A 15,230-nucleotide genomic window follows, 5' to 3' on the forward strand; every position below is an offset into this window, starting at 1 on the left:
TCTGTGGGACCCTCCGAAAATGTCTCCAAATCTGAGTTAAGTCAGAGACTTCGGACAGACCTGATTTATTTACCTGGATAGTTACCAGCGAATATTAGACAGAAAATTCCTAGTCTAACCCTTGGGCAACTATAGAACTGATACCCTAATGTCCTTTCCCCCACCACTCCCGACCACACCTTGACACCCTGATTCCCGCTCTGAACCCCAGACTCCCACCCCAAACCCAAGACTCCCATCCCAAAATCCAGACTCCCACCCCAACATGACCTAACTAGTCCCCACTACCCGACCCCTTTAGTCCCCCAGCTCTACCTTGACCAGACCTGACTAGCCTCCAATCTATCGACCCCTCCTGACCTGACCTGACTACCACTCAATCCACCTACCCACCTCACCCACCTACCACCCTACCCATCTGCCACTCTACCCACTTACGCACCTACACACTCATCCATTCACTCGCCCATTCATTCACTGATATGCTATAAAGCTTGAGACCTCTGAATACTTACCAGAACACATCAACTAGTGCTGTAAAAAAGGGGCATGTCTTCTGCGTAGATTCTTATTGATGCTGCCTGCGAGGATTCCTGCACTGAAGGAGTTCTGCACGATCCTCCATCAGAAGTTGGAGCTTTTTCAATCAATGCAGGTAAATGGGTGGTTCTCTGTCTGATCAGAATCAGAAGCTAGGGTTTTGACTCTGATCAGAAGATTTGGGCCATAGGTGAAACATTAATGGAACAAAGCCTTTAAATAAGAGATGGTTCAGATACAGCCGAGGCACATTCTCATGAGGGGAAAGGTAGGGCAACCAAAGCCAGAGCTCCCTGGATGACGAAAGAGCTAGAGAATAAGATGAAGCAGGAGAAGGATGTCAGGTTGTTGATGCAAGTGAAAACCAGGTTGAATATAGAAATTTCTGAGAGAAAAAGAAAAAGAAAATGAGGGGTAAACGGAGGGTATGGGAAAAAATTGGCAAGTAACATAAAAGGGAATCTGAATGTCTTCCATAGACATATAAGTAGTAAAAGGTTAATATGAGGAAGAGTGGGACTGATGAGCAACCTAAAAGGAGACTTACATGTGGAAGCAGAGGGCATGGCTGAGGTTCTAAATACTTTGCATCTCAGATACTAGTAAGGTTGGCTATACTTAAGTCAATGGGCTGAACTTTATGGCCCCCCGCTGAGGTATTTGATTTTGAGCGGCTTATAAACTAAAGCGGTTGGCCAGCACACCACCTTCCCACTCACCCACTGATCTTTCCCCCATATTGTACGGGGGTTAGGTAAGGCATCAGGTAGTCTGCCCGCCCTTAGGCCTATTGAGGCTCTTGAGCAGCTAATTAACTGCCACTTGAGGGCCTCAATCTGTCTCGACCACAATTTTTCAGTCTGTGGTATAGGTGCGGGCAAGGTGAGCAACCTGGTAGCTTTCACTGCACGGGCTGCTATCAGGCAGGAAAAGGGGGGAGTAACTCCTTTGAGGGGGTCCCTTGTGCTCATGAAGCCCTCCCTCCCCCCCAACAAGATCATACTAACGAAGCACCCCCCCACCCCTCCCCACCCCCTCGACCTCCCCCACACACATAATATCTGCCACAGCCTCTTTAACAGCCACTTGGACATGTGTGGATTAATTACAAAAAGCCAACATGGAATTGTTAAAGCCAAATTATGTTTACCTAACTGGATTAAGTTTTTTGATGAAATAACAGAGTGTTGATGATGCTTATGAGGTTGCTATGGTGTACATAGACTTCCAAAAAGTGTTTGATACAGTGCCACAAAATAGGCTTGTCGGCAATGTTGTAGTCCATGGACTAAAAGGGGCAGTGGCATCATTGATAAAGAATTGGCTGAGTGACAGAAAACAGGATGGGGCTGTAGTTGTTTTTTTGGACTGAAAGGAGTTGGGCTCCCCAGGAATCGGTACTAAGAAAACTGCTTTGCTTGGTCTATATCAAAATGACTCAGACTTGGGTGTACAGGGCAGACTTTCAAAATTTGCAGATGACGCATTGATGGAAGAGTTGGAAACTAGAGGACACAGAATTAAAGTGATTGGTGACATGAGGAGAAACACGGCGAGTGGTTATGATTTGGAATGAACTACCTAAAAGTATGTTGGAGGCAGATTGAATCATATGGTTTCTAAAAGGAATTGAAATAGTGCCTGAAGGGAAAAGATTTACAGGGCTATGGAAAATGACTGGGGAGTGGTACTAGCTAAATTGCTCTTGCAGAGAGCTGGCATGGATACTGTGGGCCAACTGGCCCCCTTCTGCGCTGTAACCATTCTGTGATTCTCGGAAGCTTGTGAGGAGCACAAGCACCAATGTGGGCTGAATGGCCTGTTTCTGTGTTGTACGTTCTATGTAATGTGCTGTACCTCTTCCCAGCTGCAAAAATATTGATAAACTGCCTCTGAAAATATAATCAGTTCATCATGGGGGTTTTGTATAAACTGTTACTTCATGGGTGCCAGACAATAATCTGATATCAACTGCTACTGTGTTATGGGTTCCAGCATCAATGGGCACTGGAAATTATCAAAGCTTCCAGGCAGAGACAAAGTCATACGTGAATGGAATTTTACAAAGCATTCTAGCCATAGCAAATGAGATTTAAAAAAAATCATGCTTTAGAAGGAGATCAGTAAACTGATCATGGAACAATCCATGCAGTGATAGATTAAAGCTGGATGACTGACTCATACCTTAGTGGGTCATTGCAAAAGAATTGACAGTCCAAGATGGATTTATTTAATAAGGCACTTGGCTCGTAATTCATTTACTAATGCACCAGATCCGAGTTTTAGAGCTGCACAAGGTAACTCTATGTGTAACCAAACTCGCATAGATCATTCGGAACTGACCCGAGGGAGAAGAAGAGAAAACAAGCTGAGGCCACGATTCGTTTGTTCCAAGATTTTCCTGTTGGGTCAGAAAACGATCTAGAAAGAAGAAAAAGCAAACACAAACTTATATTTTTATAGCACCTTTGATAGTGCCAAGGGTTCATACAGCACTTCACAGTCAATAAAGTACTATTGAGGCATAGTTATTGCCTGGATTTTCCGGCCCCTTCGTGGTGGGACCTGAAGATTCGGTGGCCCAGCCCAAAGCCCATTGACTTTCAGCAGGACTGGATGATCCTGGTGGCAGGCGTGGCTGGAAAATCCCAACCATTGTTGTAATGGACAGAAATATGGCAACCGGTTTGCACACCGTAAGGTTCAAGAAGCAACATGAAATAAATAGGTTGATTTGTTTCTGTATTTATTCATTCATGGGATGTGGGCATGGTTGGCTAGACTAGCATTTATTCCCCATCCCTAAGTGTCCTTGAGAAGGCGGTTAAAATTTTGGTGGTTAAGTATTGGCTAAGGTACTGGGACAACTCACCTGCTCCTCTTCGAGTAATGCCATGGGACCTATTGATTATAGATAGAATAATTTCTAAATAACCAGTGAATTATTAAATAAAATATATAATAAACAGGGGTGGTGCACATAAAATCTCTCTTTTTCCACCATGAAAACCCAAAACTGTTGATGTCAGATAGCGTACTGCAATTTTTGATCGAAACATTTAAGTTCTTCAAAGAATATGGATTTTATAAAACTACAAGCAGCTCTTAGTGCCACAGAGTAATAGGTACACAGAGAGATTAGTGCAAACCACAAAGGATCTGTTGAAGAAATTAATTAACTGACAGTTGGCATTGTTAATATACCAAGCTGCATTACCGGTGCATAGCTAAGGTTCAGCAGTACTGTTAATCAGAAGATTGTCGAGAATAACATTGTTCGTATTGACTCACTCCTCAGTGGTCAGATTTAGCTAATTATCAAGGAAAGAAGGAGAAATATGAATCCTGCATATGGAAAACTATAATTTCAGGGAAAGGGTCAGAGAGTTACCAAATGTGGGTGAAAATGACCAATTCTGGATGAAGATTCAAAGATGAAATAGTGCAACAAGAATTCTCAAATCATTGATTGTATGTTATACAAATACCAAGTTGTTTTGTAAGAAGAAAAAAAAATGCATTCTTCATTTCCCAAACTAATAGATAAAGGCACATCCACAGAACCTTAACCTAGCACTCTGAAAGGCATGGGTAATTAAAGTCAAGACAAAGGTGTACTCGAGCTGAATCAGGCTACTTGGCAATTCTCAGGAACAGAAAGATAGCATTACTAAGAGAATATCTAGAAGAATATTTATATCTCCAAAAAGTCAGGATTTCTAACTCTAGTTCTGTCAGAGTAGTCATTTATTGAGATATTATTGTTTGAATAAATTCAGAGAAAAGTGAAAACATTGGTGAACCCTCCTCCCACACCCTCGACACTTAATGTCCTTTTGAAATTAGGGGCGGAATCTTGTGGAGATGACAGGATTCTCAGCCACTGGCTGGAAAAATGGCAAGACCCCTGTGCCGCCTCTTTTCGGCAAGGTTTGCTGCATCTTGTGCGACTCAGGCAAGCATTCTCCCAGGACCAAGGACCCCAGGGCGCAAGAAATGGTAGTCCCACCCACCGAGAACAGCAACACTTCTGTACTCAGCAGCGCCAATGGTGATTGCTGATGCCGGTACTATATCCACATGAGGCCTTGGATCAGAGATGGACCCAGGCATAGGCGAATGATGGTGCTGGAGAGGGTCGCAGGTGGGGGCTTGGGGGAAGGGGAGGAGGGGGGAGGAGTGTTGGCAGAAAGAACGGATGTTTGCTTTCAGCAGGTGACCAAGGTTGGGACCTGAATATTAAAGGGTATTTGACATTTTGAAAATATAGGAAGCTAGGAAAAGGTGTTGGGGGTAGCTCTATTAATTAAGGATGTCACTAATATAGCAGTGAGAGATGGCCTTGGCTCGAAAGAGCAAGTTGTAAAATCGGTTTGGGTAGAGATAAATAATAGGAAAGCTAAGAGGTCACTTATGGCATTTATGGGAATAATTTATAAATCCCCTAACAGTAGTTACACGGGAGGACAGAGTATATAGGAAGAAATAAATGGGGCATATAAGAAAGTAATTGCAATAATTATGGGTGACTTTAATCTACACGTAGATTGGGCAAATCAGTTTGGCAAAGGTAGACTGTAAAATTAGTTCATAGTTTGTATTTGGGACAATTTCTTATAGCCAACCTGGGAGCAGGCTATTCTGGACCTGGTAATGAACAATAAAACTGGATTTATCAATAGCCTCAGAGTAAATGAGCCTCTAGGAGACAGCAATCAAAACATGATAGAATTTCATGTTCAGTTTGAGGGGGAAAAGTGTGTGTCTAAGACTAGCATTTTAAACCTGAATAAAGGTAATTAGAAGGGTATGAAAGCAGATCTAGCTAAAGTGAATTGAGAAACCAGTTTAAAAAGTGGGACAGTAGAGATGCCTTGGCAGCCAATATTTAATCCAGTGAGAAAGATAGAATCTTTGTGACGGATGCATCAACCATGGCTGAATAAGGAAGTTAAGGATAGTATCAAACTGAAAGAAACACTGCACAAATCTGCAAAGATTAGTGATAGATCAGAAAATTGATCAAATTTTAAGAACCAACAAAGAATGACTAAAAAAAAGTAGAGTATGAGAGAAAGCTAGCTAATAATATAAAAGCAGATAGTAAGAGTTTCTACAAGTATTTAAATAGGAAAAGAGTAACCAAAGCTAGCATTGGTCCTGTAGAGAGTGAGTCTGGGAAATTGATAATGAAAAACAGGGAAATGGCAGAGGTGTTGAACGAGTATTTTGTGTATCTCTTCACCTGAGAAGATTTAGAAAACTCCCCAAAGAAACTTAAAAATCAAGAGAAACTTAAAGCAATCACCATCACTAGGGAAAAGGTACGGAAAACTATTAGTTCTAAAGGCTGACAAGTCCCCAAGACCAGATGGCCTGCATCCTAAGGTCTTTAATGAATTAAAGGTGTAGATAATAGAGGCAATGCTTATAATCTTCCAAAATTCCTTAGATTCTGGAGGGTTCCCTGTGGATAGGAAAATAGCAAATGTAACACCTTTATTCAAGGAAGGAGGAAGACAGAAAGCAGGAAACTACAGTTAGCCTAACATCTGTCATAGGGAATTTGCTAGAATCCATTAAGGAGGTTATAGCAGGATACTTAGAAAATCACAATTTGATTCAGGCAGAGTCAACATGGGTTTGTGAAAGAGAAATTGTGTTTAATTTATTAGAGTTTTTAAAGGAAGTAACAAGCAAAGTGGATGAAGGGGAATTTGTAGATGTGGTATACTTGGATTTCCAGAAGGCATTTGATCAGATGTCACATCAAAGGTTACCACACAAGATAGGTCTAGGGGGTATCATATTATCATGGATAAAGGATTGGTTAGCTAACAGGAAGCAGAGAGTAGGGATAAATAGGTATTTTTGACTTGGCAAGCTGCAACTAATGGAGTGCCACAGGGATCAGTGCTGGGGCCTCAACTATTTACAATCTACATCAATGATTTGATGAAGGAACCAAGTGTGTGGTAGGTAAATTTGCTGATGACACTAAGATTGGTAGGAAAGTAAGTTGTCAAGAGGAGGTAGGGGGATATGGATAGGTTAAGTGAGTGGGCAAAAAATTGGCAGCTGGGGTATAATGTGGGAAATTGTGAACTTGTCCACTTTGGCAGGAAGAATAGAAAAGCAGTATATTATTTAAATGGAGAGAGATTGCAGAACTCATTGGTACAGAGAGATATGGGTGTCCTGATACACGAATCACAAAAAAGTTAGTATGCAGACAAGGCAAGTGATTAGGGAGTCAAATGGAATATTGGCATATATTACAAGGGGAATGGAATATAAAAGTAGGGAAGTTTTACAGCAGCAGCACCACACGTGGTCTTGGTGAGACCACATCTTGAATACTGTGTACAGTTTTGGTCTACTTATTTGAAAAAAAGACATAATTGCATTAGAAGTAGTGCAGAGAAGGTTCACTTGACTTAATCCTGGGATGAAAGGATTATCTTATGAAGAAAGGTTTAGCAGGCTGGACCTATACCCATTGAGCTTAGAAGAATGGGAGGCAATCTGATTGAAACATAATATCTTAAGGGGGCTTGATAGAGTAGATATCGGGAGGATGTTTCCACTTGTGGGAGAGACTAGAACCAGGGGACACAGTTTAAGAATAAGTGGTCTACTATTTGAGATGGAGATGGGGAGATTTTTTTCCCTCTCAGAGGGTCATTAGAATGTGGAATTCTCTTCTCAGTCGAGGCAGGGTAATTGAATGTATTCAAGGCAGTTAGATTTTTGATAGACAAGGGAGCCAAGGGTTATGGAGGCAGTTAGAAAAGGGGAGCTGAGACCACAACCAGATCAGCCATGATCGCATTAAATGGTGAAACAGGCTCAAGGTACTGATTGGCCTACTCCTACTCCTAAACCCCATGTTCATAAGTCTTATGTTCCTTTGGGCCCCTGTTTCCTGAAGCCAGGTCCCTTGATCAGGCAAGGGTTTGCTAGTTGTGCTCCCCAGATGGAGAGTCCCATCCCCCACTGGATTAATACCAGCAATGAGTGGCAGGGCAGGGAGGCTGTCCAGAGACCATCCCGTCCCAGATTTAATTGGGGCAGAGATGGGAAGTTGTTGGGTTTCCCATCCACAACTCTCCTGCCTGGTTAAATGCCACCCTGCCACCAAACTCACCCTGGGGGAGGGCACAAGATTGTGCCCAATATTTTGATATTTATGATAAAGGGCAGAATTTTTCCGTCAGCGAGCTGGGGGCGGGGCCCACTCACCGACGGGAAAATGATGCGGGATGACATTAGGGGAACCCCTGATGTCATCTCGCCCGATTTAAATATTCAGGAAGGCGGTCCATCCACCGACCTGTCAATGGTCAATTGAAGCCATTGTCAGGGTAGTTAAACCAATTAAAAGCCCTGCCTGTCCAACCTTAAGGCTGGCGGGCAGGCCAGGAGCCCCAGGGGGCTTCTGAAAGAACATTAAACCTCATCAACGGGCGGGATCAAGTTTCATGTCTGTTTTTAAAAAAGTTTAATAATGTTTTTGTGATATTTATTAACATGTCCCATCTCGTGTGACATTGTCACATGAGGGGGACACGTTAATAATTTTTTAATTTTTCTATTTTTAAAATTTCAAACACTGTCAGCGCTCTCCCTGAGGCAGCACTTAGTCTCAGGGAAATGTGCCCTCTTTTGCGTACATGCGTGAAAGAGCACACTCTGATAGTTGGGGAACACCTACCCCCCTGCACAGGAAGCGCATAGCGCTTACCGTTGGGTGGCCTGCTGGGGGGGCCTTAATCGGCCCACCCACTTAAAATGGCAGTGGGCCCCATTTTGGCAGTAGCGATCGGCTGCCTGCCCGCCGCCAAGCCGGTGGGGCCCGCCCAAACATCAAGGGCAAAATTCTGTCCAGAGAATCTGAATTACATGTCAATATTCCTTAGCTTTATCAAAGGTTACTTTGGCTCAGATTGTTGTCCCTGGGTCAGGAGCGTGGAGTTGGGAGATTTCCTGGCTCAGCAAAGCCGACCTTTAAAATTGTCCATCCACTGCTTGGATTTTCAGTCAGCGGTGGGGGAGTGGGTGTATGGTAGGCTGAAACAGGAGTTGGGGTGGGCATCCCCAGAATGAGTGTGGAGGCTGCCAACTGTGGAGTGAACTGGGCACAAGGCCTGCTTCTGTAATCCATCACTGTGTTTAATTAAATTAAAACAAAAACAAAACAACACTCTTCCAGTCATCACTCCTCACCCCCCTCACCCCCTCCATGCACTTCATATGCCCCATCCATCCCCTGTGGACCCTCATATTCCCATGCCAACTTTGTGCCAACTCCTGCCAACCTATTCAGCCTACACACCACCTTTTGCCCTTACCCAGTCCATGCCAACTCATCTAATTTTTTTGGACACTTCCTAAACAGCTTTGACATTTCCTGGACAGCTGGACATTTCCTTTGCAGCTTGACAGTTACTTGACAGCTGGACAGTTCATTGACAGTTCCTTGACAGCTTGACAGTTACTTGATAGCTGGACAGTTCCAATGAGTTTGTGTGTCAAAAATGCAGAATCATGTTTAACTGTTAGAATTGTAAGAAAGCAAAGGGAGCCTTACCTCTCCCAAAGGGTGTCTTACCTCTCCCAAAAAGTATTTTATCTCTCTCAAAGGTGTCTGTACCCTATTCAAAGTGTACCTTATCTCTCCAAAGAGGTACCCTTACTATCCATAGAAGCCACCAAGTTCAGACCTCCTCTTAGTTGGTCTGTTCTGCACACTCCGGGATTCATATACCTAGAGTTAAAAATTGGAAGTCAGTGGAGACAGCTGGTAATTTAAATGGCCTATCACTTTAAGTATTTTGTGAATTTCAACGCAATCTCTTCTCATTCTTTGAAACTCTAGAGAATGCAGGCCCGGGTTCCCCAATCTCATTCAAAGGGCAGTCCTGTCATCCCAGGAACAAGTCTGGTGAACCTTCACTGCACTCTCCCTACGGCAATAATATCCTTCCTAAGGTAAGGGGACCAAAACTGCACACAGTACTCCAGGTGCGGTCTAACCAAGGTTCTATACAATTTAAGCAAGGCTTTGCTACTCCTGTGTTCAAATCTTCTTGCAATAAAGGTTAACATATCATTAGCCTTCCTAATTGCTTGCTGTGCCTGTATGTTAGCTTTCGGTGACTTATTGATGATGACACCCAGGTCCCTTTGTACATCTACACTTGCTAATTTCTCACCATTTAAGAAATACTTTGCACATTTGGTTCCTTCTACTGAAGTGGATAACCTCACATTTTTCCACATTATATTCCATCTGCCATGTTCTAGCTCACTCACTAAGTCTTTGCATCTTCCTCACAACACACATTCCCATCCAGCTTTGTGTCATCCGTGAACTTGGATATATTACATTTGGTTCCCACATCCAAATCATTGTGAATATTATATTACATTAGATTCCAACATTTCCTCTACTACAGATATAAGGACAACAGGTCTGTAGTTCCCCATTTTCTCTCTCCCTCCCTTCTTAATAGTGGGGTGATATTTGCTACCTTCCAATCTGCAAGAACAATTCCAGAATCTGTAGAATTTTGGAAGGTAATAAATAATTCATCCACTATCTCCATAGCCACTTCTTTCAACACTCTGGGATGTAGAATATCTGGTCCCGAGGACTTAGCAAACTTCAGTCCCATCAATTTCTCCAATACAGCCTTCTTATTAATACTAATTTTCTTCAATTCCTCATCTCCCTAGGCCACTGCATCTCTAATTCTGGGAGATTTCTTGTATCTTCCTCAGACGGACACAAAGTAATCATTTAGCTTCTCTGCCATTTCTCTATTGCCCATTATAAATTCTCCTGACTCTGCCTGTAATGGACCCACATTGTCTTAGCCAAATGTTTCCTTTTTACATACCTATAGATGCTTTTAAAGTCCATTTTTATGTTTTTTGCTTGTTTACATTCATATTCTATTCTCCCTTTCTTTATCAGTTTTTTGGTCCTCCTTTGCTCTATTCTAAAATGCTCCAATCCTCAGGTTTGCTACTATTTCTGAAAACTTTATAAGCCTTTTCTTTTAATCTTATACAATTTTTAATTTCCTTTGTTAGCCAAGATTGACTGACTTTTCTTTTTGGTTTTTTGTGCCTTGTAGGAATGTATAATTGCAGTAAACTATGTAATAATTCTTTAAAGACTATCCATTGCCTGTGTACCATCATACATTTTAATGTATTTTCCTAATCCACCTCAGCCAATTTGTCCCTCATACCTTCATAATTTCCTTTGTTCAAATTTAATACCTTGGCTTCAGATTGAACTACCTCACTTTCAAACAGAATGTAAAATTCTATCATATTATGGTCACTCATCCCTAAAGGTTCTTTTAACACAAGGTTATTAATTAGCCTTTTCTCATTACATAATACTAGATCTAAAATAGCCTGATCTGTAATCGGTTCCTCTACATACCATCCCTAACACACTCTAGAAGTTCACCCTCCACAGCATTAGTGCTCATTAGATTTACCCATATATGCAGATTGAAGTCACCCATGATTACTGTATTACCCATTCTACATGCTTCTCTAATCTCCTGATTAATACCATGCCCCACACCAGCACTATTGTTTGGTGACCTATAAACAACTCTTACCAATGTTTGTTGCCCCTTGCTGTTTCTTAGCTCCAAACAGATTCCACATTTTGTCATTCTAATCTGAGATCCTCCCTTACTAATGTACCCATTCCATATTATCAGCACAACACCATCTCCTTTTCCTTTCTGCCTATCCTTCCTAAATGAGAGGAACCAAACACAGAGTGGGTGACTGCTTTGCGGAATATCTTCGGTCTGTCTGCAAGCATGGCCCAGACCTCCCTGTCGCTTCTCATTTCAACACACCACCCTGGTCTCATACCCACATATCTGCCCTTGGCCTGCTGCAATGTTCCAATGAAGCTCAACGCAAACTGGAGGAACAGCACCTCATCTTCCGACTAGGCACTTTACAGCCTTCCGGACTGAATATTGATTTCAACAACTTTAGATCATGAACTCTCTCCTCCATCCCCACACCCTTTCCGATCCCCTTTTTTTCCAATAATTTATAAATATTTTTCTTTTCCCACCTATTTCCATTATTTTTAAATGTATTTCCATCCATTGTTTTATCTCTACCTTTTAGCCTGTTTCGATCCCTTCCCCCACCCCACCCCACCCCCCACTAGGGTTATCTGTACCTCGCTTGTCCTGCTTTCTACCCTTAATGTCACCTATTAGCACTTTTCTTAGCTAATACCATGACCGTCAACACCTCTTTGTCCATTTGTCTATGACATCTTTTGGCAATCTCCACCTATCTCTGGCCCTCTATCCAGCTCTACCTGTCCCACCCCCTCTTAAACCAGCTTATATTTCACCTCTTTTCTATTTTTCCTTAGTTCTGTTGAAGTGTCATACGGACTCGAAACGTTAACTGTATTCCTCTTCACAGATGCTGTCAGACCTGCTGAGCTTTTCCAGGTATTTTTATTTTTGTTTTTGTTTTGGATTTCCAGCATCCACAGTTTTTTGCTTTTATCCTCCTATTCCAATGCTCACTAGCAATCCTGAGATCACTGCTTTTGAGGTCCTGCTTTTTAATTTCCGTCCTAACTCCCTAAAATGTACTCTCAGGACCTCATCCCATTTCCTACCTATGTCATTGGTACCAATGTGGACCACAACTTCTGGCTGTTCACCCTCCCCCAGAAGGACAAATAAGTAGAAATTACTATCTGTCACCTGTTTTATACTTGAAAAGCCAATTATTAGCAGTGGGGGGGCTTATGTAGATAATAGTCTCACTACCAATTTGTAAGGTCCATATTTTTAGGTGCCCTGTATTGATGCCTAAAACTGGCACTATGCTCCACCAATGTGTGTAAATTTGGAGCCCAGCTCAATCGAGATTCTTTAGCGGTCCCATGGTTGCCAACCAAGGGCAAGTTTTTGTGATTTTCGTTCAACAATAAGACTTCTTATGGAGCCGTGTGTGTGAGAATTCTCTCCTGACTCCATAAAAGCCATGATTGTTTCCACCGTCCCACTGCACGCAGTGAAAATTGATGTCTCCAGTTGGGCAAGTGCCTGCAGAAATGTGACCAGCACTAGCAGCAAACTTCAATTTTTCACATGGGACTCAAGGACCAACTTCAATCATTCTTTGGGTTTTCTTGTCTCGGTGTCACTGACTGCAGAGCATTGCTACAGACAAAGATCTTCACCAAAATGTAAATTTTAAAACACAATGACCTGAAAATCTGTGGGTGTTTTGCGTGTTACCCATTGTAACTTTGGTATTTGTGGGACCAATAAAACCTACCAGAAAATGGCAGGGATCTGGATGCACCAGTATATTGGGTCAGGTAAGTTATTATGAGTAACAAATCCTATCAGTTAACGATAGAAGTTTTCCTTTGTTTTTGTGATATAATTAGAGACAACTCAAGTGTTTCGCTAACTTCACAGCTTTGCCAGATCTCTCAGTCTTCCATAGAATGTCAAGATTTTATCTGAAAGATGTGAGAAACTTGAGGAGAAAAAACTCTCCCTAAATATAATAACAGCCCATTTCCATCACATTACCGGATGCTGATTATTTTAAAAACCCAATATTTCAAAATTACGTACTTCTCTCTAGAGTGTATATATTCTGACAATATGTCAAAAATTGCAATTTTTTGGACATTTAGCCAGTACCGTGAGATTTTATTACGTATGATTGCTGGATAATACTTTCATGCTTATTTAACAAAAAAAGCACAGGCGATGGAGCTAGTGGAATCTGACATTTGTCAAGTAATTTATTGCTTTGCAGCTGAATAATTCAAATCTACATCTCCACTGGACTTTATCATTAGACAAACCAAAACACAAGAACAACTAAAAGAACAGCTTATTTTATTCAAGTCAAAGTTAATATTTTTTTCCATACTTGCTGTGCTGCTGCAGCAAGTTTAACATGGAAAATGCAGGAAAATGTTTTACTGAGCTTCAGCAGCATGCCTTAACCTCATCATCCGAAACTCATCCATATTTTCCCAAGTCTGAGTCTTTCTATCTGCTATACCAGTGCTCTTGCAGTCTGTCTGAACCAGATAAACAATTCAGTATCAATTTACAGAAATTGGCAAATGTCTTGGTGGATACTCTTCTTACTGGGGACAGATTGGCCAGCAGGAATACACAAAATCCTAGCTTTAGAAATAACATGACTGAAAGGAGGTGTTCTGCAAAGTGGTTCTTCAAGCTCTGTTTCGTCTCCCTAATGTGAAGCGGAGCGCACTGTGATCACTGACTACAGTATGCTAAGTTGAAAGAAGCACACATAAAAACTTTCACCAAAGCATGACCCCAAGTTTCTGGTCACCGGTCATTTTAATTCTCCACCTTGCTTTCTCGCTCGCCTCCCTATCCTCAGTCTCTTGCTGTGTTCCAATGAATCTCAACCTAATCTCGGGCAACAGCGCCTCATCTTTCGATTAGGCATTTTGGAACCTTCTGGGTCCAAAATTGAGTTCAACGATTTCTAACCATAATCTCCTCCCCATTTTTTTCCCTTTCCTTTTGCAGGTTTCGGTTTTAATCTGGTCTTTCCCTTGGTTTTGTTTTTGGGTGGCAGCTGTTCATCAGTCTGCCATTCGCCCCTCCACTAGACACATCTTTTGTTTCTTTACATTACCACTCCTTTTGGCCTTGAACCACCAACCCTTCTGTCATTCAATCTCTCCTGTCTTCCATCCTATCAATGACCTTCCCTTTTCCATCCTCCTTCCTTGACTTGCTTAAGACCTATTACATTTCTAACTTCTTCAAGTTCTGATGAAAGCTTCTGTCTCCTGACATGGCAGATGCTGCTAAACATTTCCAGCATGTTCTATTCTTGTACTTTACTTTCTCTGCACAACTACCCTGTTCATAAAGAGCTCTATCAGCTCACCTTTCAGCCTTTTCTAGAGATGGGAGTCTCCCCAGCCTTAAGATTTCCTGATGGGCAAAATCTCTCAGTTCTGGTTTCATCCTTGTAAATCTTCCCTGCACTTTTTCCAGTGCCTCTGTTTCATAACATGGAGACCAGAATTGTACACAGTACTCCAAGTGTGGTCTAACCAGATTCTATAAAACCTTAACATAACTTCTCTTCTTTTCAATCCTATCTCTCTAGAAATGAATCCCAGTGCTTTGTTTGTTCTTTATAAAAAGTTTATTAACTTGTGTCATGAGATTTATTTAAAGCTACAACCCTGGATCTCTTTGTCCTTCCAACCCATTTAGACTCTTATTATGCAAGGAGCATGTAGCCTCCTTATTCTTACGATCAAAATGCACTGCCTTACACTTATCTACTATATATTGAAATTAATTTGCAAAGTACTTGCACATTCTGCAAGCTTACTGATTTCTTTGTGCAATTTGTCTGCAAATTTTGAAATTATATTTCTGCAATGATTATAAAGTAAACTATTTCTTACTGTTATGGGGATCATGTGACTGTATAGACTGATCAGCCCTAAGTGTGGAGAATCTTAGGGGGCGGAGTGTTTTAGCCTTGGTCTTGGAACAATTATGTAGCCTCTTCTGAAGTTTGTTAATAAAGTTCACTGTTTCTTACAAGAAACCCGTCCTGCACTCTCCAAGTTTGCTACAACTGGCGACGAG

This window comes from Carcharodon carcharias, chromosome 20 (assembly GCF_017639515.1).
Source record: "Carcharodon carcharias isolate sCarCar2 chromosome 20, sCarCar2.pri, whole genome shotgun sequence".
In the NCBI taxonomy this organism is placed as follows: Eukaryota; Metazoa; Chordata; class Chondrichthyes; order Lamniformes; family Lamnidae; genus Carcharodon; species Carcharodon carcharias.